The sequence below is a fragment of the Nothobranchius furzeri genome, chromosome 7, assembly GCF_043380555.1.
Source record: "Nothobranchius furzeri strain GRZ-AD chromosome 7, NfurGRZ-RIMD1, whole genome shotgun sequence".
NCBI classification, from domain to species: Eukaryota; Metazoa; Chordata; class Actinopteri; order Cyprinodontiformes; family Nothobranchiidae; genus Nothobranchius; species Nothobranchius furzeri.
This window is the reverse complement of record NC_091747.1, coordinates 8,753,104-8,772,347: the sequence shown is the minus strand read 5'-3', so window position 1 is coordinate 8,772,347 and position 19,244 is coordinate 8,753,104.

Here is a 19,244-nt window from a genome sequence, read left to right as displayed (position 1 = left end):
GTTGTAAGTGATCTGAACGTTTCATGATGATCGCACATTCCTATAGGGGGTCAAACCATGTCCCAAAGGTATCCGGGCCTGGTGTCACTTTAAAGAAGTAGTCCAGTTACACCTTTTTGGGCTTATAACTTGGCTTCTGAATGTCCTAGAGAGGTCAGGCTTGTTTTAGTGTACTCAAATCAACAGCCCCTACAGCCACAAAAAGGAATGGAGTCATTGGCACTTATGGTTTGTAAATGGCACCCAGAATTATGTTGCACGAAGCACAATTTCACATCATTCTGGGTCCATTTGTGTGAAAACAAGGTCCAATCAGGCTGAAACGTTACAGGAAGGTAGAATCTATTGAGTTGTAAGTGATCTGAACGTTTCATGATGATAGCACTTTCCTAAGGGGGTCAAACCATGTCCCAAAGGTCACCGGGCCTGGTGTCACTTTAAAGAAGTAGTCCAGTTACACATTTGTGGGCTTATAACTTGGCTTCTGAATATCCTAGAGAGGTCAGGTTTAATTTAGAGTACTCCAATTAACAGCCCCCATTACCCCAAAAAGGAATTTAGTCATTAACACTTATGGTTTTTAAATGGCACCCAGAATTATGTTGCACGAAGCACAATTTCACATCATTCTGGGTCCATTTGTGTGAAAACAAGGTCCAATCAGGCTGAAACGTTACAGGAAGGTAGAATCTATTGAGTTGTAAGTGATCTGAACGTTTCATGATGATAGCACTTTCCTAAGGGGGTCAAACCATGTCCCAAAGGTCACCGGATCGGTGTCAATTTAAAGAAGTAGTCCAGTTACACATTTGTGGGCTTATAACTTGGCTTCTGAATGTCCTAGAGTGATCAGGTTTGTTTCAGAGTACTCCAATCAACAGCCCCTACAACCACAAAAAGGAATGGAGTCATTAGCACTTATGGTTTGTAAATGGCACCGAGAATTATGTTGCACGAAGCACAATTTCACATCATTCTGGGTCCATTTGTGTGAAAACAAGGTCCAATCAGGCTGAAACGTTACAAGAAGGTAGAATCTATTGAGTTGTAAGTGATCTGAACGTTTCATGATGATCGCACATTCCTAAGGGGGTCAAACCATGTCCCAAAGGTCACCGGGCCTGGTGTCACTTTAAAGAAGTAGTCCAGTTACACCTTTGTGGGCTTATAACTTGGCTTCTGAATATCCTAGAGAGGTCAGTTTTAATTTAGAGTACTCCAAATAACAGCCCCCATTACCCCAAAAAGGAATGGAGTCATTAGCACTTATGGTTTTTAAATGGAACCCAGAATTATGTTGCACGAAGCACAATTTCACATCATTCTGGGTTCATTTGTGTGAAAACAAGGTCCAATCAGGCTGAAACGTTACAGGAAGGTAGAATCTATTGAGTTGTAAGTGATCTGAACGTTTCATGATGATAGCACTTTCCTAAGGTGGTAAAACCATGTCCCAAAGGTCACCAGATCGGTGTCAATTTAAAGAAGTAGTCCAGTTACACATTTGTGGGCTTATAACTTGGGTTCTGAATGTCCTAGAGAGATCAGGTTTGTTTTAGTGTACTCCAATCAACAGCCCCTACAACCACAAAAAGGAATGGAGTCATTAGCACTCATGGTTTGTAAATGGCACCCAGAATTATGTGGCACGAAGCACAATTTCACATCATTCTGGGTCCATTTGTGTGAAAACAAGGTGCAATCAGGCTGAAACGTTACAGGAAGGTAGGATCTATTTAGTTGTAAGTGATCTGAACGTTTCATGATGATAGCACTTTCCTAAGGGGGTCAAACCATGTCCCAGAGGTCACCGGATCTGTTGTCAATTTAAAGAAGTAGTCCAGTTACACATTTGTGGGCTTATAACTTGGCTTCTCAATGTCCTAGAGAGATCAGGTTTGTTTTAGTGTACTCCAATCAACAGCCCCTACAACCACAAAAAGGAATGGAGTCATTAGCACTTATGGTTTTTAAATGGCACCCAGATCTCTGTTGCACGAAGCACAATTTCACATCATTCTGGGTCCATTTGTGTGAAAACAAGGTCCAGTCAGGCTGAAACGTTACAAGAAGGTAGAATCTGTTGAGTTGTAAGTGATCTGAACGTTTCATGATGATCGCACATTCCTATAGGGGGTCAAACCATGTCCCAAAGGTCACCGGGCCTGGTGTCACTTTAAAGAAGTAGTCCAGTTAAACCTTTGTGGGCTTATAACTTGGCTTCTGAATATCCTAAAGAGGTCAGGTTTGTTTTAGAGTACTCCAATCAACAGCCCCCATTACCCCAAAAAGGAATGGAGTCATTAGCACTTATGGTTTTTAAATGGCACCCAGAATTATGTTGCACGAAGCACAATTTCACATCATTCTGGGTTCATTTGTGTGAAAACAAGGTCCAATCAGGCTGAAACGTTACAGGATGGTAGAATCTATTGAGTTGTAAGTGATCTGAACGTTTCATGATGATCGCACTTTCCTAAGGGGTTCAAACCATGTCCTAAAGGTCACCGGATCTGGTGTCACTTTAAAGAAGTAGTCCAGTTACATATTTGTGGGCTTATAACTTGGCTTCTGAATATCCTAGAGAGGTCAGGTTTGTTTTAGAGTACTCCAATTAACAGCCCCTATTACCTCAAAAAGAAATGGAGTCATTAGCACTTATGGTTTTTAAATGGCACCCAGAATTATGTTGCACAAAGCACAATTTCACATCATTCTGGGTCCATTTGTGTGAAAACAAGGTCCAATCAGGCTGAAACGTTTCAAGAAGGTAGAATCTATTGAGTTGTAAGTGATCTGAACGTTTCATGATGATCTCACATTCCTAAGTGGGTCAAACCATGTCCCAAAAGTCACCGGATCTGGTGTCACTTTAAAGAAGTAGTCCAGTTACACCTTTGTGGGCTTATAACTTGGCTTCTGAATGTCCTAGAGAGATTAGGTTTGTTTTAGTGTACTCCAATCAACAGCCCCTACAACCACAAAAAAGAATGGAGTCATTAGCACTTATGGTTTGTAAATGGCACCCAGAATTATGTTGCACGAAGCACAATTTTACATCATTCTGGGTCGATTTGTGTGAAAACAAGGTCCAATCAGGCCGAAACGTTACAAGAAGGTAGAATCTATTGAGTTGTAAGTGATATGAACGTTTCATGATGATCGCACATTCCTATAGGGGGTCAAACCATGTCCCAAAGGTCACCGGGCCTGGTGTCACTTTAAAGAAGTAGTCCAGTTACACCTTTGTGGGCTTATAACTTGGCTTCTGAATGTCCTAGAGAGATTAGGTTTGTTTTAGTGTACTCCAATCAACAGCCCCTACAACCACAAAAAGGAATGGAGTCATTAGCACTTATGGTTTGTAAATGGCACCCAGAATTATGTTGCATGAAGCACAATTTCACATCATTCTGGGTCCATTTGTGTGAAAACAAGGTCCAATCAGGCTGAAACATTACAAGAAGGTAGAATCTATTGAGTTGTAAGTGATCTGAAAGTTTCATGATGATCGCACATTCCTAAGGGGGTCAAATTATGTCCCAAATGTCACCGGATCTGGTGTCACTTTAAAGAAGTAGTCCAGTTACACCTTTGTGGGCTTATAACTTGGCTTCTGAATGTCCTAGAGAGATCAGGTTTGTTTTGGTGTACTCCAATCAACAGCCCCTACAACCACAAAAAGGAATGGAGTCATTAGCACTTATGGTTTGTAAATGGCACCCAGAATTATGTTGCACGAAGCACAATTTCACATCATTCTGGGTCCATTTGTGTGAAAACAAGGTCCAATCAGGCTGAAACATTACAAGAAGGTAGAATCTATTGAGTTGTAAGTGATCTGAATGTTTCATGATGATCACACATTCCTATAGGGGGTCAAACCATGTCCCAAAGGTCACCGGGCCTGGTGTCACTTTAAACAAGTAGTCCAGTTTCACATTTGTGGGCTTATAACTTGGCTTCTGAATGTCCTAGAGAGGTCAGGTTTGTTTTAGTGTACTCCAATCAACAGCCCCTACAACCACAAAAAGGAATGGAGTCATTAGCACTTATGGTTTGTAAATGGCACCCAGAATTATGTTGCACGAAGCACAATTTCACATCATTCTGGGTCCATTTGTGTGAAAACAAGGTCCATTAAGGCTGAAACGTTACAAGAAGGTAGAATCTATTGAGTGGTAAGTGATCTGAACGTTTCATGATGATCGCACATTCCTATAGGGGGTCAAACCATGTCCCAAAGGTATCCGGGCCTGGTGTCACTTTAAAGAAGTAGTCCAGTTACACCTTTGTGGGCTTATAACTTGGCTTCTGAATGTCCTAGAGAGGTCAGGCTTGTTTTAGTGTACTCCAATCAACAGCCCCTACAGCCACAAAAAGGAATGGAGTCATTGGCACTTATGGTTTGTAAATGGCACCCAGAATTATGTTGCACGAAGCACAATTTCACATCATTCTGGGTCCATTTGTGTGAAAACAAGGTCCAATCAGGCTGAAACGTTACAGGAAGGTAGAATCTATTGAGTTGTAAGTGATCTGAACGTTTCATGATGATAGCACTTTCCTAAGGGGGTCAAACCATGTCCCAAAGGTCACCGGGCCTGGTGTCACTTTAAAGAAGTAGTCCAGTTACACATTTGTGGGCATATAACTTGGCTTCTGAATATCCTAGAGAGGTCAGGTTTAATTTAGAGTACTCCAATTAACAGCCCCCATTACCCCAAAAAGGAATTTAGTCATTAACACTTATGGTTTTTAAATGGCACCCAGAATTATGTTGCACGAAGCACAATTTCACATCATTCTGGGTCCATTTGTGTGAAAACAAGGTCCAATCAGGCTGAAACGTTACAAGAAGGTAGAATCTATTGAGTGGTAAGTGATCTGAACGTTTCATGATGATCGCACATTCCTATAGGGGGTCAAACCATGTCCCAAAGGTCACCGGATCGGTGTCAATTTAAAGAAGTAGTCCAGTTACACATTTGTGGGCTTATAACTTGGCTTCTGAATGTCCTAGAGTGATCAGGTTTGTTTCAGAGTACTCCAATCAACAGCCCCTACAACCACAAAAAGGAATGGAGTCATTAGCACTTATGGTTTGTAAATGGCACCGAGAATTATGTTGCACGAAGCACAATTTCACATCATTCTGGGTCCATTTGTGTGAAAACAAGGTCCATTCAGGCTGAAACGTTACAAGAAGGTAGAATCTATTGAGTTGTAAGTGATCTGAACGTTTCATGATGATCGCACATTCCTATAGGGGGTCAAACCATGTCCCAAAGGTCACCGGGCCTGGTGTCACTTTAAAGAAGTAGTCCAGTTACACCTTTGTGGGCTTATAACTTGGCTTCTGAATGTCCTAGAGAGGTCAGGCTTGTTTTAGTGTACTCCAATCAACAGCCCCTACAGCCACAAAAAGGAATGGAGTCAAAAGCACTTATGGTTTGTAAATGGCACCCAGAATTATGTTGCACAAAGCACAATTTCACATCATTCTGGGTCCATTTGTGTGAAAACAAGGTCCAATCAGGCTGAAACGTTAGAAGAAGGTAGAATCTATTGAGTTGTAAGTGATCTGAACGTTTCATGATGATCGCACATTCCTAAGGGGGTCAAACCATGTCCCAAAGGTCACCGGGCCTGGTGTCACTTTAAAGAAGTAGTCCAGTTACACCTTTGTGGGCTTATAACTTGGCTTCTGAATATCCTAGAGAGGTCAGTTTTAATTTAGAGTACTCCAATTAACAGCCCCCATTACCCCAAAAAGGAATGGAGTCATTAGCACTTATGGTTTTTAAATGGCACCCAGAATTATGTTGCACGAAGCACAATTTCACATCATTCTGGGTTCATTTGTGTGAAAACAAGGTCCAATCAGGCTGAAACGTTACAGGAAGGTAGAATCTATTGAGTTGTAAGTGATCTGAACGTTTCATGATGATAGCACTTTCCTAAGGGGGTAAAACCATGTCCCAAAGGTCACCGGATCGGTGTCAATTTAAAGAAGTAGTCCAGTTACACATTTGTGGGCTTATAACTTGGCTTCTGAATGTCCTAGAGAGATCAGGTTTGTTTTAGTGTACTCCAATCAACAGCCCCTACAACCACAAAAAGGAATGGAGTCATTAGCACTCATGGTTTGTAAATGGCACCCAGAATTATGTGGCACGAAGCACAATTTCACATCATTCTGGGTTCATTTGTGTGAAAACAAGGTCCAATCAGGCTGAAACGTTACAGGAAGGTAGAATCTATTGAGTTGTAAGTGATCTGAACGTTTCATGATGATAGCACTTTCCTAAGGAGGTAAAACCATGTCCCAAAGGTCTCCGGATCGGTGTCAATTTAAAAAAGTAGTCCAGTTACACATTTGTGGGCTTATAACTTGGCTTCTGAATGTCCTAGAGAGATCAGGTTTGTTTTAGTGTACTCCAATCAACAGCCCCTACAACCACAAAAAGGAATGGAGTCATCAGCACTTATGGTTTTTAAATGGCACCCAGAATTATGTTGCACGAAACACAATTTCACATCATTCTGGGTCCATTTGTGTGAAAACAAGGTCCAATCAGGCTGAAACATTACAGGAAGGTAGAATCTATTTAGGTGTAAGTGATCTGAACGTTTCATGATGATAGCACTTTCCTAAGGGGGTCAAACCATGTCCCAGAGGTCACCGGATCTGTTGTCAATTTAAAGAAGTAGTCCAGTTACACATTTGTGGGCTTATAACTTGGCTTCTCAATGTCCTAGAGAGATCAGGTTTGTTTTAGTGTACTCCAATCAACAGCCCCTACAACCACAAAAAGGAATGGAGTCATTAGCACTTATGGTTTTTAAATGGCACCCAGAATTATGTTGCACGAAGCACAATTTCACATCATTCTGGGTCCATTTGTGTGAAAACAAGGTCCAGTCAGGCTGAAACGTTACAAGAAGGTAGAATCTGTTGAGTTGTAAGTGATCTGAACGTTTCATGATGATCGCACATTCCTATAGGGGGTCAAACCATGTCCCAAAGGTCACCGGGCCTGGTGTCACTTTAAAGAAGTAGTCCAGTTAAACCTTTGTGGGCTTATAACTTGGCTTCTGAATATCCTAAAGAGGTCAGGTATGTTTTAGAGTACTCCAATTAACAGCCCCCATTACCCCAAAAAGGAATGGAGTCATTAGCACTTATGGTTTTTAAATGGCACCCAGAATTATGTTGCACAAAGCACAATTTCACATCATTCTGGGTTCATTTGTGTGAAAACAAGGTCCAATCAGGCTGAAACGTTACAGGATGGTAGAATCTATTGAGTTGTAAGTGATCTGAACGTTTCATGATGATCGCACTTTCCTAAGGGGGTCAAACCATGTACTAAAGGTCACTGGATCTGGTGTCACTTTAAAGAAGTAGTCCAGTTACACATTTGTGGGCTTATAAGTTGGCTTCTGAATATCCTAGAGAGGTCAGGTTTGTTTTAGAGTACTCAAATTAACAGCCCCTATTACCTCAAAAAGAAATGGAGTCATTAGCACTTATGGTTTTTAAATGGCACCCAGAATTATGTTGCACGAAGCACAATTTCACATCATTCTGGGTCCATTTGTGTGAAAACAAGGACCAATCAGGCTGAAACGTTTCAAGAAGGTAGAATCTATTGAGTTGTAAGTGATCTGAACGTTTCATGATGATCGCACATTCCTAAGTGGGTCAAACCATGTCCCAAAAGTCACCGGATCTGGTGTCACTTTAAAGAAGTAGTCCAGTTACACATTTGTGGGCTTATAACTTGGCTTCTGAATGTCCTAGAGAGATCAGGTTTGTTTTAGTGTACTCCAATCAACAGCCCCTACAACCACAAAAAGGAATGGAGTCATTAGCACTTATAGTTTGTAAATGGCACCCAGAATTATGTTGCACGAAGCACAATTTCACATCATTCTGGGTCCATTTGTGTGAAAACAAGGTCCAATCAGGCTGAAACGTTACAAGAAGGGAGAATCTATTGAGTTGTAAGTGATCTGAAAGTTTCATGATGATCGCACATTCCTAAGGGGTCAAATTATGTCCCAAAGGTCACCGGATCTGGTGTCACTTTAAAGAAGTAGTCCAGTTACACCTTTGTGGGCTTATAACTTGGCTTCTGAATGTCCTAGAGAGATCAGGTTTGTTTTGGTGTACTCCAATCAACAGCCCCTACAACCACAAAAAGGAATGGAGTCATTAGCACTTATGGTTTGTAAATGGCACCCAGAATTATGTTGCACGAAGCACAATTTCACATCATTCTGGGTCCATTTGTGTGAAAACAAGGTCCATTAAGGCTGAAACATTACAAGAAGGTAGAATCTATTGAGTTGTAAGTGATCTGAACGTTTCATGATGATCGCACATTCCTATAGGGGGTCAAACCATGTCCCAAAGGTATCCGGGCCTGGTGTCACTTTAAAGAAGTAGTCCAGTTACACCTTTGTGGGCTTATAACTTGGCTTCTGAATGTCCTAGAGAGGTCAGGCTTGTTTTAGTGTACTCCAATCAACAGCCCCTACAGCCACAAAAAGGAATGGAGTGATTGGCACTTATGGTTTGTAAATGGCACCCAGAATTATGTTGCACGAAGCACAATTTCACATCATTCTGGGTCCATTTGTGTGAAAACAAGGTCCAATCAGGCTGAAACGTTACAAGAAGGTAGAATCTATTGAGTTGTAAGTGATCTGAACGTTTCATGATGATAGCACTTTCCTAAGGGGGTCAAACCATGTCCCAAAGGTCACCGGAACTGGTGTCACTTTAAAGAAGTAGTCCAGTTACACATTTGTGGGCTTATAACTTGGCTTCTGAATATCCTAGAGAGGTCAGGTTTAATTTAGAGTACTCCAATTAACAGCCCCCATTACCCCAAAAAGGAATTTAGTCATTAGCACTTATGGTTTTTAAATGGCACCCAGAATTATGTTGCACGAAGCACAATTTCACATCATTCTGGGTTCATTTGTGTGAAAACAAGGTCCAATCAGGCTGAAACGTTACAGGAAGGTAGAATCTATTGAGTTGTAAGTGATCTGAACGTTTCATGATGATAGCACTTTCCTAAGGGGGTCAAACCATGTCCCAAAGGTCACCGGATCGGTGTCAATTTAAAGAAGTAGTCCAGTTACACATTTGTGGGCTTATAACTTGGCTTCTGAATGTCCTAGAGTGATCAGGTTTGTTTCAGAGTACTCCAATCAACAGCCCCTACAACCACAAAAAGGAATGGAGTCATTAGCACTTATGGTTTGTAAATGGCACCGAGAATTATGTTGCACGAAGCACAATTTCACATCATTCTGGGTCCATTTGTGTGAAAACAAGGTCCATTCAGGCTGAAACGTTACACGAAGGTAGAATCTATTGAGTTGTAAGTGATCTGAACATTTCATGATGATCGCACATTCCTATAGGGGGTCAAACCATGTCCCAAAGGTCACCGGGCCTGGTGTCACTTTAAAGAAGTAGTCCAGTTACACCTTTGTGGGCTTATAACTTGGCTTCTGAATGTCCTAGAGAGGTCAGGCTTGTTTTAGTGTACTCCAATCAACAGCCCCTACAGCCACAAAAAGGAATGGAGTCAAAAACACTTATGGTTTGTAAATGGCACCCAGAATTATGTTGCACGAAGCACAATTTCACATCATTCTGGGTCCATTTGTGTGAAAGCAAGGTCCAATCAGGCTGAAACGTTAGAAGAAGGTAGAATCTATTGAGTTGTAAGTGATCTGAACGTTTCATGATGATCGCACATTCCTAAGGGGGTCAAACCATGTCCCAAAGGTCACCGGGCCTGGTGTCCCTTTAAAGAAGTAGTCCAGTTACACCTTTGTGGGCTTATAACTTGGCTTCTGAATATCCTAGAGAGGTCAGTTTTAATTTAGAGTACTCCAATTAACAGCCCCCATTACCCCAAAAAGGAATGGAGTCATTAGCACTTATGGTTTTTAAATGGCACCCAGAATTATGTTGCACGAAGCACAATTTCACATCATTCTGGGTTCATTTGTGTGAAAACAAGGTCCAATCAGGCTGAAACGTTACAGGAAGGTAGAATCTATTGAGTTGTAAGTGATCTGAACGTTTCATGATGATAGCACTTTCCTAAGGGGGTAAAACCATGTCCCAAAGGTCACCGGATCGGTGTCAATTTAAAGAAGTAGTCCAGTTACACATTTGTGGGCTTATAACTTGGCTTCTGACTGTCCTAGAGAGATCAGGTTTGTTTTAGTGTACTCCAATCAACAGTCCCTACAACCACAAAAAGGAATGGAGTCATTAGCACTCATGGTTTTTAAATGGCACCCAGAATTATGTGGCACGAAGCACAATTTCACATCATTCTGGGTTCATTTGTGTGAAAACAAGGTCCAATCAGGCTGAAACGTTACAGGAAGGTAGAATCTATTGAGTTGTAAGTGATCTGAACGTTTCATGATGATAGCACTTTCCTAAGGAGGTAAAACCATGTCCCAAAGGTCTCCGGATCGGTGTCAATTTAAAAAAGTAGTCCAGTTACACATTTGTGGGCTTATAACTTGGCTTCTGAATGTCCTAGAGAGATCAGGTTTGTTTTAGTGTACTCCAATCAACAGCCCCTACAACCACAAAAAGGAATGGAGTCATCAGCACTTATGGTTTTTAAATGGCACCCAGAATTATGTTGCACGAAACACAATTTCACATCATTCTGGGTCCATTTGTGTGAAAACAAGGTCCAATCAGGCTGAAACATTACAGGAAGGTTAAATCTATTTAGTTGTAAGTGATCTGAACGTTTCATGATGATAGCACTTTCCTAAGGGGGTCAAACCATGTCCCAGAGGTCACCGGATCTGTTGTCAATTTAAAGAAGTAGTCCAGTTACACATTTGTGGGCTTATAACTTGGCTTCTCAATGTCCTAGAGAGATCAGGTTTGTTTTAGTGTACTCCAATCAACAGCCCCTACAACCACAAAAAGGAATGCAGTCATTAGCACTTATGGTTTTTAAATGGCACCCAGAATTATGTTGCACGAAGCACAATTTCACATCATTCTGGGTCCATTTGTGTGAAAACAAGGTCCAGTCAGGCTGAAACGTTACAAGAAGGTAGAATCTGTTGAGTTGTAAGTGATCTGAACGTTTCATGATGATCGCACATTCCTATAGGGGGTCAAACCATGTCCCAAAGGTCACCGGGCCTGGTGTCACTTTAAAGAAGTAGTCCAGTTAAACCTTTGTGGGCTTATAACTTGGCTTCTGAATATCCTAAAGAGGTCAGGTATGTTTTAGAGTACTCCAATTAACAGCCCCCATTACCCCAAAAAGGAATGGAGTCATTAGCACTTATGGTTTTAAATGGCACCCAGAATTATGTTGCACAAAGCACAATTTCACATCATTCTGGGTTCATTTGTGTGAAAACAAGGTCCAATCAGGCTGAAACGTTACAGGATGGTAGAATCTATTGAGTTGTAAGTGATCTGAACGTTTCATGATGATCGCACTTTCCTAAGGGGGTCAAACCATGTACTAAAGGTCACTGGATCTGGTGTCACTTTAAAGAAGTAGTCCAGTTACACATTTGTGGGCTTATAACTTGGCTTCTGAATATCCTAGAGAGGTCAGGTTTGTTTTAGAGTACTCCAATTAACAGCCCCTATTACCTCAAAAAGAAATGGAGTCATTAGCACTTATGGTTTTTAAATGGCACCCAGAATTATGTTGCACGAAGCACAATTTCACATCATTCTGGGTCCATTTGTGTGAAAACAAGGTCCAATCAGGCTGAAACGTTTCAAGAAGGTAGAATCTATTGAGTTGTAAGTGATCTGAACGTTTCATGATGATCGCACATTCCTAAGTGGGTCAAACCATGTCCCAAAAGTCACCGGATCTGGTGTCACTTTAAAGAAGTAGTCCAGTTACACATTTGTGGGCTTATAACTTGGCTTCTGAATGTCCTAGAGAGATCAGGTTTGTTTTAGTGTACTCCAATCAACAGCCCCTACAACCACAAAAAGGAATGGAGTCATTAGCACTTATGGTTTGTAAATGGCACCCAGAATTATGTTGCACGAAGCACAATTTCACATCATTCTGGGTCTATTTGTGTGAAAACAAGGTCCAATCAGGCTGAAACGTTACAAGAAGGTAGAATCTATTGAGTTGTAAGTGATCTGAAAGTTTCATGATGATCGCACATTCCTAAGGGGTCAAATTATGTCCCAAAGGTCACCGGATCTGGTGTCACTTTAAAGAAGTAGTCCAGTTACACCTTTGTGGGCTTATAACTTGGCTTCTGAATGTCCTAGAGAGGTCAGGCTTGTTTTAGTGTACTCCAATCAACAGCCCCTACAGCCACAAAAAGGAATGGAGTGATTGGCACTTATGGTTTGTAAATGGCACCCAGAATTATGTTGCACGAAGCACAATTTCACATCATTCTGGGTCCATTTGTGTGAAAACAAGGTCCAATCAGGCTGAAACGTTACAAGAAGGTAGAATCTATTGAGTTGTAAGTGATCTGAACGTTTCATGATGATAGCACTTTCCTAAGGGGGTCAAACCATGTCCCAAAGGTCACCGGAACTGGTGTCACTTTAAAGAAGTAGTACAGTTACACATTTGTGGGCTTATAACTTGGCTTCTGAATATCCTAGAGAGGTCAGGTTTAATTTAGAGTACTCCAATTAACAGCCCCCATTACCCCAAAAAGGAATTTAGTCATTAGCACTTATGGTTTTTAAATGGCACCCAGAATTATGTTGCACGAAGCACAATTTCACATCATTCTGGGTTCATTTGTGTGAAAACAAGGTCCAATCAGGCTGAAACGTTACAGGAAGGTAGAATCTATTGAGTTGTAAGTGATCTGAACGTTTCATGATGATAGCACTTTCCTAAGGGGGTCAAACCATGTCCCAAAGGTCACCGGGCCTGGTGTCACTTTAAACAAGTAGTCCAGTTTCACATTTGTGGGCTTATAACTTGGCTTCTGAATGTCCTAGAGAGGTCAGGTTTGTTTTAGTGTACTCCAATCAACAGCCCCTACAACCACAAAAATGAATGGAGTCATTAGCACTTATGGTTTGTAAATGGCACCCAGAATTATGTTGCACGAAGCACAATTTCACATCATTCTGGGTTCATTTGTGTGAAAACAAGGTCCAATCAGGCTGAAACGTTACAAGAAGGTAGAATCTATTGAGTTGTAAGTGATCTGAACGTTTCATGATGATCGCACATTCCTATAGGGGGTCAAACCATGTCCCAAAGGTCACAGGGCCTGGTGTCACTTTAAAGATGTAGTCCAGTTACACCTTTGCGGGCTTATAACTTGGCTTCTGAATATCCTAGAGAGGTCAGGTTTGTTTGAGAGTACTCCAATTAACAGCCCCCATTACCCCAAAAAGGAATGGAGTCATTAGCACTTATGGTTTTTAAATGTCACCCAGAATTATGTTGCACGAAGCACAATTTCACATCATTCTGGGTTCATTTGTGTGAAAACATTGTCCAATCATGCTGAAACGTTACAAGAAGGTAGAATCTATTGAGTTGTAAGTGATCTGAACGTTTCATGAGGATCGCACATTCCTATAGGGGGTCAAACCATGTCCCAAAGGTCACCGGGCCTGGTCTCACTTTAAAGAATAAGTCCAGTTACACCTTTGTGGGCTTATAACTTGGCTTCTGAATATCCTAGAGAGGTCAGGTTTGTTTTAGTGTACTCCAATCAACAGCCCCTACAACCACAAAAAGGAATAAAGCCATTAGCACTTATGGTTTGTAAATGGCACCCAGATTTATGTTGCACGAAGCACAATTTCACATCATTCTGGGTCCATTTGTGTGAAAACAAGGTCCAATCAGGCTGAAACGTTACAAGAAGGTAGAATATATTGAGTTGTAAGTGATCTGAACGTTTCATGATGATCGCACATTCCTAAGGGGGTCAAACCATGTCCCAAAGGTCACCGGGCCTGGTGTCACTTTAAATAAGTAGTCCAGTTACACCTTTGTGGGCTTATAACATGGCTTCTGGATATCCTAGAGAGGTCATGTTTAATTTAGAGTACTCCAATTAACAGCACCCATTACCCCAAAATGGAATGGAGTCATTAGCACTTATGGTTTTTAAATGGCACCCAGAATTATGTTGCACGAAGCACAATTTCACATCATTCTGGGTTCATTTGTGTGAAAACAAGGTCCAATCAGGCTGAAACATTACAGGAAGGTAGAATCTATTCAGTTTTAAGTGATCTGAACGTTTCATGATGATAGCACTTTCCTAAGGGGGTAAAACCATGTCCCAAAGGTCACCGGATCAGTGTCAATTTAAAGAAGTAGTCCAGTTACACATTTGTGGGCTTATAACTTGGCTTCTGAATGTCCTAGAGAGATCAGGTTTGTTTTAGTGTACTCCAATCAACAGCCCCTACAACCACAAAAAGGAATGGAGTCATTAGCACTTATGGTTTGTAAATGGCACCCAGAATTATGTGGCACGAAGCACAATTTCACATCATTCTGGGTTCATTTGTGTGAAAACAAGGTCCAATCAGGCTGAAACGTTACAGGAAGTTAGAATCTTTTGAGTTGTAAGTGATCTGAACGTTTCATGATGATAGCACTTTCCTAAGGAGGTAAAACCATGTCCCAAAGGTCACCGGATCGGTGTCAATTTCAAAAAGTAGTCCAGTTACACATTTGTGGGCTTATAACTTGGCTTCTGAATGTCATAGAGAGATCAGGTTTGTTTTAGTGTACTCCAATCAACAGCCCCTAAAACCACAAAAAGGAATGGAGTCATTAGCACTTATGGTTTTTAAATGGCACCCAGAATTATGTTGCACAAAGCACAATTTCACATCATTCTGGGTTCATATGTGTGAAAACAAGGTCCAATCAGGCTGAAACGTTACTGGAAGGTAGAATCTATTGAGTTGTAAGTGATCTGAACGTTTCATGACGATAGCACTTTCCTAAGGGGGTAAAACCATGTCCCAAAGGTCACCGGGCCTGGTGTCACTTTAAAGAAGTAGTCCAGTAACACCTTTGTGGGCTTATAACTTGGCTTCTGAATGTCCTAGAGAGGTCAGGCTTGTTTTAGTGTACTCCAATCAACAGCCCCCATTACCCCAAAAAGGAATGGAGTCATTAGCACTTATAGTTTTTAAATGGCACCCAGAATTATGTTGCACGAAGCACAATTTCACATCATTCTGGGTTCATTTGTGTGAAAACAAGGTCCAATCAGGCTGAAACGTTACAGAAAGGTAGAATCTATTGAGTTGTAAGTGATCTGAACGTTTCATGATGATAGCACTTTCCTAAGGGGGTAAAACCATGTCCCAAAGGTCACCGGATCGGTGTCAATTTAAAGAAGTAGTCCAGTTACACATTTGTGGGCTTATAACTTGGCTTCTGAATGTCCTAGAGAGATCAGGTTTGTTTTAGTGTACTCCAATCAACAGCCCCTACAACCACAAAAAGGAATGGAGTCATTGGCACTCATGGTTTGTAAATGGCACCCAGAATTATGTGGCACGAAGCACAATTTCACATCATTCTGGGTTCATTTGTGTGAAAACAAGGTCCAATCAGGCTGAAACGTTACAGGAAGGTGGAATCTATTGAGTTGTAAGTGATCTGAACGTTTCATGATGATAGCACTTTCCTAAGGAGGTAAAACCATGTCCCAAAGGTCACCGGATCGGTGTCAATTTAAAAAAGTAGTCCAGTTACACATTTGTGGGCTTATAACTTGGCTTCAGAATGTCCTAGAGAGATCAGGTTTGTTTTAGTGTACTCCAATCAACAGCCCCTACAACCACAAAAAGGAATGGAGTCATTAGCACTTATGGTTTTTAAATGGCACCCAGAATTATGTTGCACGAAGCACAATTTCACATCATTCTGGGTCCATTTGTGTGAAAACAAGGTCCAGTCAGGCTGAAACGTTACAAGAAGGTAGAATCTGTTGAGTTGTAAGTGATCTGAACGTTTCATGATGATCGCACATTCCTATAGGGGGTCAAACCATGTCCCAAAGGTCACGGGGCCTGGTGTCACTTTAAAGAAGTAGTCCAGTTAAACCTTTGTGGGCTTATAACTTGGCTTCTGAATATCCTAAAGAGGTCAGGTTTGTTTTAGAGTACTCCAATTAACAGCCCCCATTACCCCAAAAAGGAATGGAGTCATTAGCACTTATGGTTATTAAATGGCACCCAGAATTATGTTGCACAAAGCACAATTTCACATCATTCTGGGTTCATTTGTGTGAAAAGAAGGTCCAATCAGGCTGAAACGTTACAGGATGGTAGAATCTATTGAGTTGTAAGTGATCTGAACGTTTCATGATGATCGCACTTTCCTAAGGTGGTCAAACCATGTCCTAAAGGTCACCGGATCTGGTGTCACTTTAAAGAAGTAGTCCAGTTACACATTTGTGGGCTTATAACTTGGCTTCTGAATATCCTAGAGAGGTCAGGTTTGTTTTAGAGTACTCCAATTAACAGCCCCTATTACCTCAAAAAGAAATGGAGTCATTAGCACTTATGGTTTTTAAATGGCACCCAGAATTATGTTGCACGAAGCACAATTTCACATCATTCTGGGTCCATTTGTGTGAAAACAAGGTCCAATCAGGCTGAAACGTTTCAAGAAGGTAGAATCTATTGAGTTGTAAGTGATCTGAACGTTTCATGATGATCGCACATTCCTAAGTGGGTCAAACCATGTCCCAAAAGTCACCGGATCTGGTGTCACTTTAAAGAAGTAGTCCAGTTACACATTTGTGGGCTTATAACTTGGCTTCTGAATGTCCTAGAGAGATCAGGCTTGTTTTAGTGTACTCCAATCAACAGCCCCTACAACCACAAAAAAGAATGGAGTCATTAGCACTTATGGTTTGTAAATGGCACCCAGAATTATGTTGCACGAAGCACAATTTCACATCATTCTTGGTCGATTTGTGTGAAAACAAGGTCCAATCAGGCTGAAACGTTACAAGAAGGTAGAATCTATTGAGTTGTAAGTGATATGAACGTTTCATGATGATCGCACATTCCTATAGGGGGTCAAACCATGTCCCAAAGGTCACCGGGCCTGGTGTCACTTTAAAGAAGTAGTCCAGTTACACCTTTGTGGGCTTTTAACTTGGCTCCTGAATGTCCTAGAGAGGTCAGGCTTGTTTTAGTGTACTCCAATCAACAGCCCCTACAGCAACAAAAAGGAATGGAGTCATTGGCACTTATGGTTTGTAAATGGCACCCAGAATTATGTTGCACGAAGCACAATTTCACATCATTCTGGGTCCATTTGTGTGAAAACAAGGTCCAATCAGGCTGAAACGTTACAGGAAGGTAGAATCTATTGAGTTGTAAGTGATCTGAACGTTTCATGATGAGAGCACTTTCCTAAGGGGGTCAAACCATGTCCCAAAGGTCACCGGGCCTGGTGTCACTTTAAAGAAGTAGTCCAGTTACACATTTGTGGGCTTATAACTTGGCTTTTGAATATCCTAGAGAGGTCAGGTTTAATTTAGAGTACTCCAATTAACAGCCCCCATTACCCCAAAAAGGAATTTAGTCATTAGCACTTATGGTTTTTAAATGGCACCCAGAATTATGTTGCACAAAGCACAATTTCACCTCATTCTGGGTCCATTTGTGTAAAAACATGGTCCAATCAGGCTGAAACGTTACAAGAAGGTAGAATCTATTGAGTTGTAAGTGATCTGAATGTTTCATGATGATCGCACATTCCTATAGGGGGTCAAACCATGTCCCAAAGGTCACCGGGCCTGGTGTCACTTTAAACAAGTAGTCCAGTTTCACATTTGTGGGCTTATAACTTGGCTTCTGAATGTCCTAGAGAGGTCAGGTTTGTTTTAGTGTACTCCAATCAACAGCCCCTACAACCACAAAAAGGAATGGAGTCATTAGCACTTATGGTTTGTAAATGGCACCCAGAATTATGTTGCACGAAGCACAATTTCACATCATTCTGGGTTCATTTGTGTGAAAACAAGGTCCAATCAGGCTGAAACGTTACAAGAAGTTAGAATCTATTGAGTTGTGAGTGATCTGAACGTTTCATGATGATCGCACATTCCTATAGGGGGTCAAACCATGTCCCAGAGGTCACAGGGCCTGGTGTCACTTTAAAGATGTAGTCCAGTTACACCTTTGTGGGCTTATAACTTGGCTTCTGAATATCCTAGAGAGGTCAGGTTTGTTTGAGAGTACTCCAATTAACAGCCCCCATTACCACGAAAAGGAATGGAGTCATTAGCACTTATGGTTTTTAAATGGCACCCAGAATTATGTTGCACGAAGCACAATTTCACATCATTCTGGGTTCATTTGTGTGAAAACAAGGTCCAATCAGGCTGAAACGTTACAGGAAGGTAGAATCTATTGAGTTGTAAGTGATCTGAACGTTTCATGATGATAGCACTTTCCTAAGGGGGTAAAACCATGTCCCAAAGGTCACCGGATCGGTGTCAATTTAAAGAAGTAGTCCAGTTACACATTTGTGGGCTTATAACTTGGCTTCTGAATGTCCTAGAGGGATCAGGTTTGTTTTAGTGTACTCCAATCAACAGCCCCTACAACCACAAAAAGGAATGGAGTCATTGGCACTCATGGTTTGTAAATGGCACCCAGAATTATGTGGCACGAAGCACAATTTCACATCATTCTGGGTTCATTTGTGTGAAAACAAGGTCCAATCAGGCTGAAACGTTACAGGAAGGTAGAATCTATTGAGTTGTAAGTGATCTGAACGTTTCATGATGATAGCACTTTCCTAAGGAGGTAAAACCATGTCCCAAAGGTCACCGGATCGGTGTCAATTTAAAAAAGTAGTCCAGTTACACATTTGTGGGCTTATAACTTGGCTTCAGAATGTCCTAGAGAGATCAGGTTTGTTTTAGTGTACTCCAATCAACAGCCCCTACAACCACAAAAAGGAATGGAGTCATTAGCACTTATGGTTTTTAAATGGCACCCAGAATTATGTTGCACGAAGCACAATTTCACATCATTCTGGGTCCATTTGTGTGAAAACAAGGTCCAGTCAGGCTGAAACGTTACAAGAAGGTAGAATCTGTTGAGTTGTAAGTGATCTGAACGTTTCATGATGATCGCACATTCCTATAGGGGGTCAAACCATGTCCCAAAGGTCACGGGGCCTGGTGTCACTTTAAAGAAGTAGTCC